We start from the raw sequence: 13127 nt of genomic DNA, 5'->3' as shown, positions 1-13127 counted from the left end.
ACATGCTTATTTTTGGTATTTGAGAGGGGTTAATTAAAATATTCTTCTTTCCCACTTGAATATGGGACTAAGAAATAAAAGGAAAGAGACAGGGGGCAAAAAATGTCATTTATTACTAAAATAGCTGAGGAGGAAGGTGTGGGTTACATCAGTGGAAAAGAATGTTTCCTCATATTGAACCCAGAGTTAGAAAGACTAATCTATCCAGTCATAGGCACTGCTGGACAGCACGGGGCTCTCCCTCCACCCTCAGGCAGTGAAGGGGAGAGCCTTCATTGGAGAAGAATAGAGCACCTATTCCCTGGAGGAAGTTGGCTCCCAAGAAGAATAAAGGAAGGAGTAGATCCAAGCATGCCCAATTTACTCAAGCCAAATGCAGCCATCAGATAATGCTCAGTTCCCCGGGAATGGGTGAGCAAAGGGTCAGAGAGAGGCTAGGAATGCTGCATTCTGTCCCTCCCTATAGAAGAAAACATAGGAATGGGAAAGAAATTTCACTTCTTAACAATACTATAAGCCAGGAGGCACTTGGTTTGGACATAAGACACAGGGAGCAAATCCATATCCCCTTTGCCTAGTATAATCCTTTAAACAAATGTCAGAAAAATGTTTTATGTAAACTACCTCTCAAAATCATAAGCATTAGATTTTTCACAATGCAAGAGTCATCTCCCAGAGGTAGATAACACAGAGGAATGTATGTTTGGGTAGAACTTTATGACTGTCTATTTTAGTAACAGACCTGATGGTTAGGAAGGAGAGAAGGAGGGACAGGTCAAATTTCAGGGGAAAGTGTGATCTTTATAATAAAGATGTTCTTAGGAAAGCCTACTAAAATTACTTTCTTTTTCCCATGAGATCCATATGAATTGTGAGAAAGTTTACCTAAACTCTACCCAAATCAAGCTGAGAATTATTCATGTTGGCAAGCTGAGTGGCAAACTATTTCCAAGTCTAGCCATGTTGCTTTAAAATCACACTTTTCCATCTTGTTAGCTCTCCAAATTGCTCCTCACACACTGGGTGAATTTCTCTATTTTTAAATCTTTAGACTTAAATTAGTTACACCCCTTTTCTCACCTGTAATTATAGGAACAAAATTGAATCATAAGACTTTATCTAGAATAAGATCATATGGAATCTCCAGCTAAGAGGGTTCTCAGAATTATGAAAGGTGCTATTTTTGTTTTTAAATGGAAACAACAAGTTTTATTTTTGACTGCCATCCCAGTATTTCAGATTTGATTTTGGTCATCGAAGATATTTAAAAGAATTACTAAGTTATTATTGTTTAACATTCCTTGATACACTTAATAAGAAATACTAGATCATGATCTTCTAAATGATAGATCTTTTAAATCCACAACAATATAATATGCACACTTTTAACAGTGATAAATACAGTTTGGGAAACCTTTATTGAATTGTGGCAACTTGATAATTGGTGCCATTTACAAAGCAGATTCATATTAATCTACTTCTCTTTGCTATCAGCGACTGACTATGGAGGGAGATAGAGGAGATGAGGTGAAGATGGACGAGGATCCAGCCAGCCGTGATGGCCTAGCAGTTACAGTTTGGCGCATTCTGCTTTGGTGGCCCAGGTTCAGTTCCCGGGCACAGAACCACAGCATTTCTCTGTCAGTAGCCATGCTGTGGTAGTGGCTCACATAGAAGAATTAGAAGGACTTACAACTAGAATGTAGAACTACATACTGGGGCTTTGGGGAGGAAATGAGAAGGGGGAAAAAAAGAGGAAGATTGGCAACAAATGCTAGCTCAGGGCGAATCCTTCCCAGAAAAAAAAAGGCAGATATGATGGCTCTTTGGAAAGTTAAAGCTTTTCTTAAAAAAAAAAAAGATGGACAAGGACTAGCATGTTATGGTAGTCATCTCATAAACTTCTGTGAGCTTGTCTCAATCTCAAAATCACTTGTGTTCATAAGCAATTTAATCAGCTTCATCTTACCTTATATTCCATAAAAGAATCTTGTTTAGGAAATAGAACAAAATGTATGATTTCTTCTAAGACTCCACTGAGCCTACACAAGATTCAGTGTAGGTGATTCTCCTCTCCCTAAAAATAGATCAAAAGCAAAAAGAAAGCAATATTACATCTGAGGATAGCAAGACCTCTTGCCCCACCTCCTCAACTAGAATCCCAAACATGATCCTAGAACATCAAGGTTGTAATGGCGGAGACTAGTCTGGCCCCTCATTTGAAAGACATGAAAACTAAGGTTCCTTGACATTAGCGCTCCTTCTCAAAGTCACACATCCAAGAGAAGCAGAGTCAGAACCAGAAACAAAGGTTCGTGACCCAAGGTTAATAGTTCTTCCTTTATCAAACCTGAGGCAAGAGCTAAGGTTTAAATATTAAAAGAATAAGAAAAAAAAAAGCTAAGTTTTACTCCTTGAACCTTAGTAAAATAGAAGAGCTTTTCCAACGTAAAAGCTCTTAGAACTTACATTTGGACGGAAGTTGTAAGATACCTGAAAATGTCCATACTGATTCAGTTTTTCCAGCCCCAATAAAACAGATCTATACTTAAATCTTTTAGAACAAAATTCTGTCTGCACTAAAAAACCATCAGTGATCGGGGCCAGCCTGGTGGTGTAGTAGTTAAGTGCACGTGCTCCGCTTTGGCAGCCCGGGGTTTGCAGGTTCAGATCCCAGGCATGGACCTATACACTGCTTGTTAAATCATGCTGTGGCATCATCCCACATACAAAACAGAGGAAGATTGGCACAGGTGTTAGCTCAAGGACAATCTTCCTCACCAAAATAAATAAATAAATAAATAAATAACTTCTGGGAAAAAAAAACCTATCAGTGATCAAGTGTGAGAAATGTGGAGCCAAGGGACAGGAATAGGAGGTAGAAGGTAGAAGGCTACATTCCAACTACTTGTTACTCATGTTTTGGTACATTTTAAAGACATTACAGATCAGTTTATTGATAGGATTCATGGAATGACTTAGTTTCATCAGAAAGTAACACATTCTTCATGAATGTGCATTAATCCAAATGAGGGAGTTCTGTCTTAATTTATAACCATCTGTTGAAAACGGATTTTTATGAGTTGTCTTCTCAACACAGAGAGAAAACAGATGCACATTTAACCCCAAACCACAGATTCGTTCAGCCTATTCTAAAGCTTGATAAGATGTCTTGAATGACATATATACAAATTAAAAATAAATCTGTTTACTTTTTGCTTTTGTAGTTTAATATTTTATGCAGAACAAAAGTCTATAAATAAAACTGTTTAACTGTCAAACCTGATGCAGCCCAAGTCACCCTGCTTTCTGCACACTCACATCCCTGAGCCCTTATTTTTAACCCTTCAGCAGAATTAAAATGGATTTGGGCTTGCTGAAAATGTCGGATTACTGTCCTGAGATGACAGTGAATGAAGGGTCCGCAGAAGAGGAATAGAAGTGGCAGAAGTGGAGACTCACTGGCCTTCCCAGGTGACGGCTTAGATGAATCAGTCATGCAGGCGTGGTATGGCTTCCAGTCTGGAGGATTCTAGCTCTTTGACACTAGCTCAGTTGCAACAAGAGACACTGGGCCATTTCCTATTAGTCGTGAAACATTGGAAGACCTTTCTGCAAGAGTGCATAGAAAAGTCTCTTTCCCTAAATGTTAATAGAATCTATAGAACTATCTTTCAGAAATGGTCTGCTCTGTTTTCCTAAAAAGTGTGCACATTCCTTCAAAGCAGGGTCAGATTTTATAGTACTTTGCTTCCACTGCATCCAGCAAAAGTTTGGAGCCCACGAAATGCTTGTCAATGGTAATGAGAAATATGACTCAATATCATCTTAAAGTTCCTTCCAAAGCACTTGGCAGAGAGTCAGAGGACTGGCCTTCGGGCCTTGGTTTGACTGTTTTATTGGCCATGTGGACATCTCCTTTCTGAGTTCACAGTTTTCTCATCTTTAGAATTGATTCTCCCAGTCTATAATGTATATGAATTATCACAATCCCATGATATCATAGAGGAATAAGACAGAACAAGAGATCTATTAAGAAGCAGTCCTACAGCAAGTTAATCTAGAAATCCCTAGTACCTCTTGGACATGAAAATCCCAAGGTTATACCCATGTTATTATTTTACCTTCATCAGAACCTCCTAAACTACACTTGCTTCAATTGAGGCTCTAGATATATTTTCAGTATCTCTGTATATACATTTATAATTGATGCTAAATCACAACTTTCATATATACCAGTTTATTTAATGAAATGTCTTTATATGGACACGTGGCTAGAAATCATATTCCCAGCCTAGAACACCCAGAGATGAACAAAGGGAAAATATATGATATCCCACGGTTAATTAGCAAGTTAATAGAAGTCTCAGGGTTTTTTAAGCACTTCAGGCAGCACTGGTTTTAGAGTTAGAAGGCATTGGATTCTAGGACTGCTTTTTATCTTTGGGAGTTACTTAATATCTCTGAGGTTCAGGCTTCTCATTTGTTACCCATTAAGAGTATCTTCAATCCTTATCTTACACCACTCACAAAAATTAACTCAAAATGGATTAGAGATTTAAATGTAAGACCCGTTACCACAAAACTCCTAGAAGAAAACATAAGGAGAAAAAGCTCCTTGACATGGGTTTTTGACCCATCAACAAAATCAAAGCATAAAGCAACAAAATCAAAAACAAACAAGTGAGACTACATCAAACTAAAAAGCTTCTGTGCAGCAAAAGAAACCGTCAACAAAGTGAAAAGACAACCTACAGAATGGGAAAAATATTTGCAAATCGTACATCAGATAAGGGGTTAATATCCAAAATAATATAAAGAACTCATACAACTCAAATAGCAAAAAAATAATCATAATAATCCAATTTAAAAAATGGACAAAGGACCTGAACAGACATTTTCCCAAAGAAGATACATCAATGGCCAACAGGTACGTGGAAAGATGTTCAATACCACTGGTAATTAGGGAAATGCAAAGAAAAACCACAATGAAACATCACCTCATGGATGTTAAAATGGCCATCATCAAAAAGACAAGAAATATCAAAGTTGGAGCAGATGTAGAGAAAAGGGAACCCTTGTGCATTGTTGGTGGGATTTTAAACTAGTACAGCCACCATGGAAAACAGTATGGATGTTCTTTAAAAAGTTAAAAATAGGGCTACCATATGATCCAGCAATTCCATTCCCAGCAATATATCCAAAGGAAACTAAAACAGTATCTCAAAAGGAGATCTGCACCCACATGTTCATAGCAGTGTTATTTACAATAGCCAAGACATGGAAACAACCTAGACATCCATTGACGGATGAATGAATAAAGAAGTTCTAGTATATACAATGAAATTTTATTCAGCCATAAAAAAACAAGGAAATTTTACCACTTGTGACAACATGGATGGACCCTGAGGGCATTATGCTAAGTGAAATAAGTCTACAGAAAAAGACAAATACTGTATGGTCTCACCTATATGTGGAATCTAAAAAAATAAGCACCACCAAACTCATAAAAAAGAGATCTGATTTCTCATTACCAGATGCTGGGGATGGAGAGGGGGGAATTGGAGGAAGGTGTCCAAAAGGTACAAATTTCCAGTTATAAAATAGATAAATACTGAAGATGTAATATACAACATGATGACTATAGTTAACACTGCTGAATGATACATAGGAAAGTTAAGAAAGTAGATCCTAAGAGTTCTCATCATAAGAAGAAATTTTTTTCTTTTCTTTTTACTATATCTATATGAGAGAATGGACTTTAATTAAACCTAGTGTGGTAATCATTTCACAATATATGTAAATCAAACCATGCTACACACCTTAAACTTATACAATGATCTATGTCAATATACTTGTCAATAAATGTCAATATATTCTCAATAAAACAGGAAAAAGAAATCTTGAATAAAGGAAAGGGAATTAGAAAAAGAAAAGAGTATCTTCAGTTGAGATCATCCTTGCCCTCTGACAGAGTGGGGCTCGGGTCACTAACACGAGGTGGTGTGGGTAAATGTATATTGTAATACTCTATGTAAAATTAAAAGTAATTATTAATAGAAGAAAAGTGGCACGAACATCTTCATTCTTTTCCTTCCCAACTTCTTAAACGCTATTGTTTTGATTATTTTGTTTTAATAAATGGGTACAGATTAAGTGATTATAATTTTTGAGTTGGGAAGACAGATGAAGAGTTGAAAAATAATTGTCATAAAAAATACAAATTGCCCACCACGTCCACGGCACCACACTCCCTCCCCAACTACAATGCACAGAGCATATAATTCAGGGTTTATTGTCATAAAGTGACTACCACGTGAAAAAATACTTGTTCTTTGTAGATTTATTGTATTTCATTTACTACAACAGTCCCGAAAGGAACATTGCTATGAGCCACCTGTCAGACAGTATGCTTTTTTGGTAATGGTATGTGTTATAGAGTGTGTTTAACTTATAAACAATTACCCCTTAATTATCTATTTTTGGGTTGTTCACTTTGCAAATTTTCCCTGGCAAACTTTAAATCCCAAACTAGCTTTCCTTTGTCATTCCCGTACAATGTGGGGAGCTATTTCTCTCCACCCACACACATTCTCGGGTGTGTATTTTGGAAATGAAAACCTATTTATTATCATCCTCAGCAAAATTAAGTTATGACAGTAAATCTGCTGCCAAAACACAGTCAGGACATCTTCCAAAGGCAAATATAAATGATTTGAGGTCATCCGTAGTAATTTACTCACTTCTCTGCTCCTCGTCAGGAAAATAATCTACTTTATTCTTTGGTTCAAAGGCCCCTTCCTTTAGTTTTCCTTGTTTTCTGCTGCTTGAAATCTGCGCTATTTGGTCAAATGAGTGCAATGATGATCTCAAACTTAAAGTGAATTAAAAAGAGACCAAAGGAACATATTTTAAAAGGAGACACTCTCGTGTCCTTCTCCCACAAGCTCATCACTGGGAACATACATTTTAAGGAAACCTGCAGTTGTTCCTTAGAAACATTTGGAAAATGACTGGTCTCATGAGGGTCAGGATGGACCCATACTTGAGTCCCTAGGTCTCGTGGTTCACTTGGTCTTTGTCTTGGCTCTCTGACTCCTCAGAGAGCTTTTAAGGTCTGGATATTCAAAGTAAGGACCTTTTGTCTCAAAGCATCTCAAGCAATTCAACTGCACTTTATTTTGGACCTTATTTTAGTCCTGGACATAAATATTGCAAGGCCATTAAGTTGCCCAAATTAAGATAGACACACAAAGAGCACTTTAAAAAGTGACCTACTTAAAGTTAGCAGGGTATTTTTGAAAACCTATTTACCTACTTCAGCTTCTCTTTTTGAAAAATGTGCTGCCTATAAAACTCAGCTGGGGCAATTTACTCCTCTAACTATTCAATCTGATTTTTCATACCAATTAGGATAATTATCAGCACAATTTAAACAGATTTCTTAATTATAGCTACAAATATCTGTCTCAGAGAAAACAAGTCCCAGAGCTTTTAACAAAAAGAGTTTTCTGTAAATAGCAGGTGAGCACCAATTTCCATGCTTCACATCAGTGGGAAAAATATTTCTTCCAGCATCCATTTATGCAGGTCATAAAGAAATCCTTTATCTTCACTCCTAATACTATAAGCTCAGACCTACATTCTCTGGTGTCTAATATATGGGTACACATCACTTCACACTGACACCAGCTATAAAGCAGCATCTCTGACCATCTCATTAATTAAAAAGTAAGTGTGAAGCTGTCTTGGTTTTCCTTTCACGCTCAGCCTGGAGTGCCTCATTTTTATTCCTTGTTAAGGGAACACTTTCCTAAGAAGCAAGGAGGGCTTGTACTCACTGTGCTGTGACTGAGCTACTCTCTGCTTCTGTAGCATCCTGATGTTAAGGAACACCGCTTGCTCACTCACTCACGTCTGACACAGATTCACGTGGGGAGAGGGTGGGCTGGAACAAAGGCTTCAAGGAGGAGTTCAGATGAGCTAAGTTCAGTGAAAGGCCAGAATCCCCCTGAGCACAGGCCAAATGATCTATGTTCTGAGATATGCCAACGACACAGGGAGGAAAAGATGCATAATTCATCACCATATTTTTTTTTTGAAAGCCAAAATACATTTTGCCAAGAACTTTCCCCTTTCATTTAGAAACCTAGGTGTATGTTAAGGGAAATGTAACCACACAGCTCAACCCTGTCAAATGCAACCTTTGGGGGAGTTATTTGAATAATAGTATTCAATTTAATTAGCACTTCTGAACATCCATGAGGCGCCAAGGAGGCATCAAACAGGTGCACACAACATGGAAAAGACACTGTCCTGTGAGCAAACATTGGGTCAACTGAGACTAGTCAGCTCTACGTATGTCAAGGTTAATAATTAAAATCAACATATAAGGAAAACATTAAAATTTTTCGAAAAAATATTGTGTGTTGGTAAGAGCTAGAAAGAACCTGAGGGATCAACACACATCATTGCTACTTTGTAGAAGAACTGCAGCCTAACATGGTCAAAGGATCACAAAAGAAATCTGTGAAAAAGTGCTAACAGAACTCAGTCTAGCTTCTATACGAATTCCACGTCTTCTCACTGCTCCTAAGCAAATGGAAGCTTCTGTGGGAGGGCTATAGAAGCCTGCTTCTCTTTCAAAGCCTTACACGCTTCTACACCTAGTCAAATAGGGTAGATCACAGAAACACCTCAGACTTTGGGGTCAAACAGGGCTGGGTTGGATTGCAGGCGATTTTAGTACTGCCTATTGGATTGTCACTGATGAAAATCACATAGACATTGTAGAAATAGGGGAAAGCTGGGGCCTCAAACTCCGATATGTGACGAGTCGAAGCATGAACTAGAAATGAATGAGGCAAGACCAGAGGAGGTTATGGTGAACCAGAGCACATAAGAAATTTCAGCACTTGTAAGGGTTTGTGGATCCAGGGCTGCCAGATTGTCCTATTTTTCAGGAAAGCCAAAAGTCTAAAACATTTTGTGAAATCTAATTTTTAAATGATAGAAGCTAATTCAAAAATTTGAAAACTTCGTGGGAGCCAAAGAAAACATATCTGCAGGCTGCGTTTAGACCGTGAGCTGCCAGTTTGTAGTTTCTTAGTGGAGCATGACTGAGCAAAGAAAACATAAGGAATGAGGCCAGATCAGAAACAATTACAGTTTTAAATGAAAAACTGTTACTTCCATTCAATGTAAGGAGGATATAACTCAAAGAGTCACAGTTCAAAGTTTAAAAGCCTAAATTAATAGAAAATTAGTACTGCTTTAATTTGATAAATTAATGCACTAACAGTAAAGTGGTACAAGGCATAGTGCTAAGTGGTGCAGGGGATACGAGGACAAGCATGACATTATCCTTGCCAGTTAGAAGTTGTCTCCTTAGTGCAGCAGATAGGAAATTAACAGAAATAGTGAGAATACAGGAAGAACATGAGGTCATTAGAGGGTAAGTACAAGGTTTCAAAGAAGAGAGAGCCTATATTGGGATTGAAAACTCAAAAAGATTTCTGGAAGAGTGAGTGAACTGGGAGGCAGGGGAGACCAGGTTGTTAGGTCAATCAGTAGATGATAAATACCTATTGAAGACCCCTCGGACACAGTCCAGGTACGTGGGTTACCATAATGAATAAGGTCCCAGAGAACCCGTCCTCAAGGAGCTTACATTTTAGCATAGGGTGCCAATACATAAGAAGGCAAATCAAGAAAAGATTTCAAGCACTGAAAAGCGCTGAGCAGAAACGCATCAATGGTCCAGGGTCAGACCTCTCTCACCCATTGACAGGGGTGACATCATCTACTATGTGTATCCAAATGTGAACTCAGGGGCCCTGAAAAGCCAAATCTACATCTGAAAACAGGTGTTCTTTTCTCCTTAAAATTCCATAGCTGTCCCACTAAAGAAAATTTATCTTCTCAAACTGTCTGTTACCGTCTTTCCATCACACATATAGTAAAGAGATAGAGTAACTGGGGTCTATGTTGGGTAGACAGGGAAGGTGTCTCTGAAGAGGCCACATTTAAGTTGGGAAGCCAGCCAGGAGTAGTTCTGAAGAGTGTTCTATGCAGAAGGAACAGCAAGAACCAGGCCCGAGAAGGGCATAAACTTGACATACTTGAAGAAAAGGAAGAAGGCCAGTGAGGCAGGAATAGTCAACGAGATGTAGCACAGAAAGGTTGAGGTCAGTGAGGTAGGCAGTGGCAAGTATTGTGCTCTTTTAGGCCATAAGTAAGGAGTTTGATATTCTTCTGGATGCAGAGAGAAGTCATTGGAGGCTTTTAAGCAGGAAAGTAACATAATCTGATTCAGGTCTTAGAAAGATAAGTTTCACTGGTCTTTGAAAGATGTATAGTGGGCGGGCGAGGAGCAGGCGTGGTGGGGTACCAGTGGGCGGCTGTTTCAGCATTTAATACCCTGCACTGTGCTTCAGTAAACATGCCACCCCTCTTGCCAACAGGCTGTGCCTCTTACCTGTTATGTAAAAGAAGTTGTAGCCAGCGCACAACTTATCGCATAACTAAGCCAGTTCAATGATCTGTCTGATAGATATTGTCATGAAAGTATTGGCAAAAACACATTTTCATATTGATTAGCATCTAATGGCATGCCGGTTGATAAGTCAATTTCTTCACTGGTGGTTAACCTGAAGTTATCTATCTTCAGGTTAAGTCTTCAAGTTAAGTTAATAGCTATTGGGGGAAATGGTTGAGGGAGAGAACAAGTTGAGAAGGTATTATATGCCAATCCAACCCTTGCTATGAACTTTTGGGTCCTTCTTTATTAATTTAAATAATATTGCCTAAAATGCATAGCAATTCACATCATACTACCGCCAGATTTTCATTATGTTCTTTTTGTAATGGTAATTACATTTTCCTTCAAGAAAATATCAACATTTAACTTTTAAACTGAAAATTGGAAAACCCCAATATAGCAAATGTCCCTTTCCCAATGGATAATGATCATTCAACAGAATCATTTAACTTCAAAAGTAGCCACTTAAATGTTTACAAAGATACTTCTGAGATTTAAAAGAGTCATAAGATACACAATAAAAATAAAGCCAATAAATCTGAAAAATCAAGAAGGAATGAATGCTTTTTCTGGAGTTAGATATATTCCATATCTGTCTATCTATCTAGAGACAGCAGACTGATGCAAGATGAAATGGACACCCAAACAGATCAATAATTAAGGACATTCACATAGTATTCAAACATGTCCTTCTTGGGGCCGGCCCGGTGGCGCAGTGGTTAAGTTCGCAGGTTCCACTTCTCAGCGGCCCGGGGTTCGCCGATTCAGATCCCGGGTGCAGACATGGCACCGCTTGGCACGCCATGCTGTGGCAGGCGTCCCACATATAAAGTAGAGGAAGATGGGCACGGATGTTAGCTCAGGGACAGGCTTCTTCAGCAAAAAGAGGAGGATTGGCAGCAGTTAGCTCAGGACTAATCTTCCTATAAAAAAAATTTCCTTCTATACTGAACAAAACATGTTTGCATTTTAATTTTACCAAATTTCCAAGGAATAGATGATCTCTATCATATATAAACTGTTCCTGAAGAAAAATTATACAATTTATATTATAAAGTAAGCATAATCTTGATAACTAGAAGTAGAAAAAATATACAAAATAAACACAGGTCCATAACATCTTAGGTAAAATGTTAGAAAATTGGAATCAAAAGTAATTTTTTAAATAAAAACACATCCTTATCATGGGAATTTATCCTCAGAAAGACAGGATAATTTCACATTAGGATATTTATCAACATACTTTACTACGTTAACAGATTAAAGGAGAAAAAAGCATATGGGTTATTTCAACAGATGCTAAAAGGAAAAAAGCATTTGAAAAATTTACCACTATATTTGACTTTTTAAAACTCCTAGGAAACTAGGAATAAAATGGCATTTCCTAAACTTAATAAAGGTTATCAGCTAAAGCCATATAACAAACAAGATACATATGGTGGTACTTTAGATATATTCCCATTAAATTCAGGAGTACACTAAGGCTGGCTCCAGTATGAAACACTGTGCTGAAGGGCCTAGCCAAAACCAGAAGCAAGACGATGGAAAAAGAGATACAGGGATTGGAAAGAATAGGTTCTTTTGCAAGTTAACAGAAAGCCCAAAGAATCAATATAGTAGCTTGCTTTGGGTTCTTTTTTTCCCTCCTGTAAACCTCAGTGTCCTGGGGTTTAATTGTACAGACTAAGAATCACCAGGGATTCAGAATCTCTCTTTCTTGTCATTCTGCCACCCTCAAAATGCGATTTTCACTTCATAATCCAAGATGCATGCTCCAGCACCAGCCATCACTTCTGCATTCATACAAGAAAAGGTGGTAAGAGGTTATATTTTCCCTTTAAGTTCCCTGAAGTTGCATACACTCCTTTTGGTTACAGCCCCATGATTAAAAGTTAATCATATGGCCACATCTAACTATAAGAAGCCCCTGGGAAATGTAAGCATTATCCTAGAGCCACGTGCCCAGTTAAAATGCCTGGCTGTCATCCACTAGAAAAAGGATAATAGAGGGAAAACACTGGTCTTTGTCACAGAAAGAATTTAAATACTCTCATTATGTGGATTCTTTTCCAAAAGAAAAATTATGAAAACCAATGAGAGAGTTTAGTAAGGTTTCTAGACACAGGATTAACATTCAAAAGTCAATAGTGTTTTGTTTGTGCCAGTAATAGCTACTGAGGAAAAAACAAAGGAAAAGGATTCCATTCACGGCAGCAGCATATTTTTAGTCTGTGAAAATCCTAACAAAAATGTATGAGACCATTTTGGACAAAACGATGAAATTCTTTGAAAGCCATAAAGACCTGACTGGGAGGACTCAGCATGGTAAAAATGCTTTCTCCCCAAAAAGATCTAAATTTAATACAACTCCAAATAAAATCACAATGACATTTTCATAGTACTTAAACTGATTCCAAACTTTATATGTAAAGTAAAAAGACAAAATAGCTAAAACAATTTTGAAAAAAAGAGAGGGTTCTTGCCTACCAAATGTCAAAGCTATACTAATTAAAAAGGTACAGTATTGATAGCATAATTGTCAAATAAATCAGTGGACTCGAAGAGAGAGCCCAGAAACTGACCTATA

The sequence above is a fragment of the Equus asinus genome, chromosome 4 (genome assembly GCF_041296235.1).
Source record: "Equus asinus isolate D_3611 breed Donkey chromosome 4, EquAss-T2T_v2, whole genome shotgun sequence".
In the NCBI taxonomy this organism is placed as follows: domain Eukaryota; kingdom Metazoa; phylum Chordata; class Mammalia; order Perissodactyla; family Equidae; genus Equus; species Equus asinus.
The sequence above is the reverse complement of the archived record's forward strand: the minus strand, read 5'-3'. Positions refer to the sequence as shown.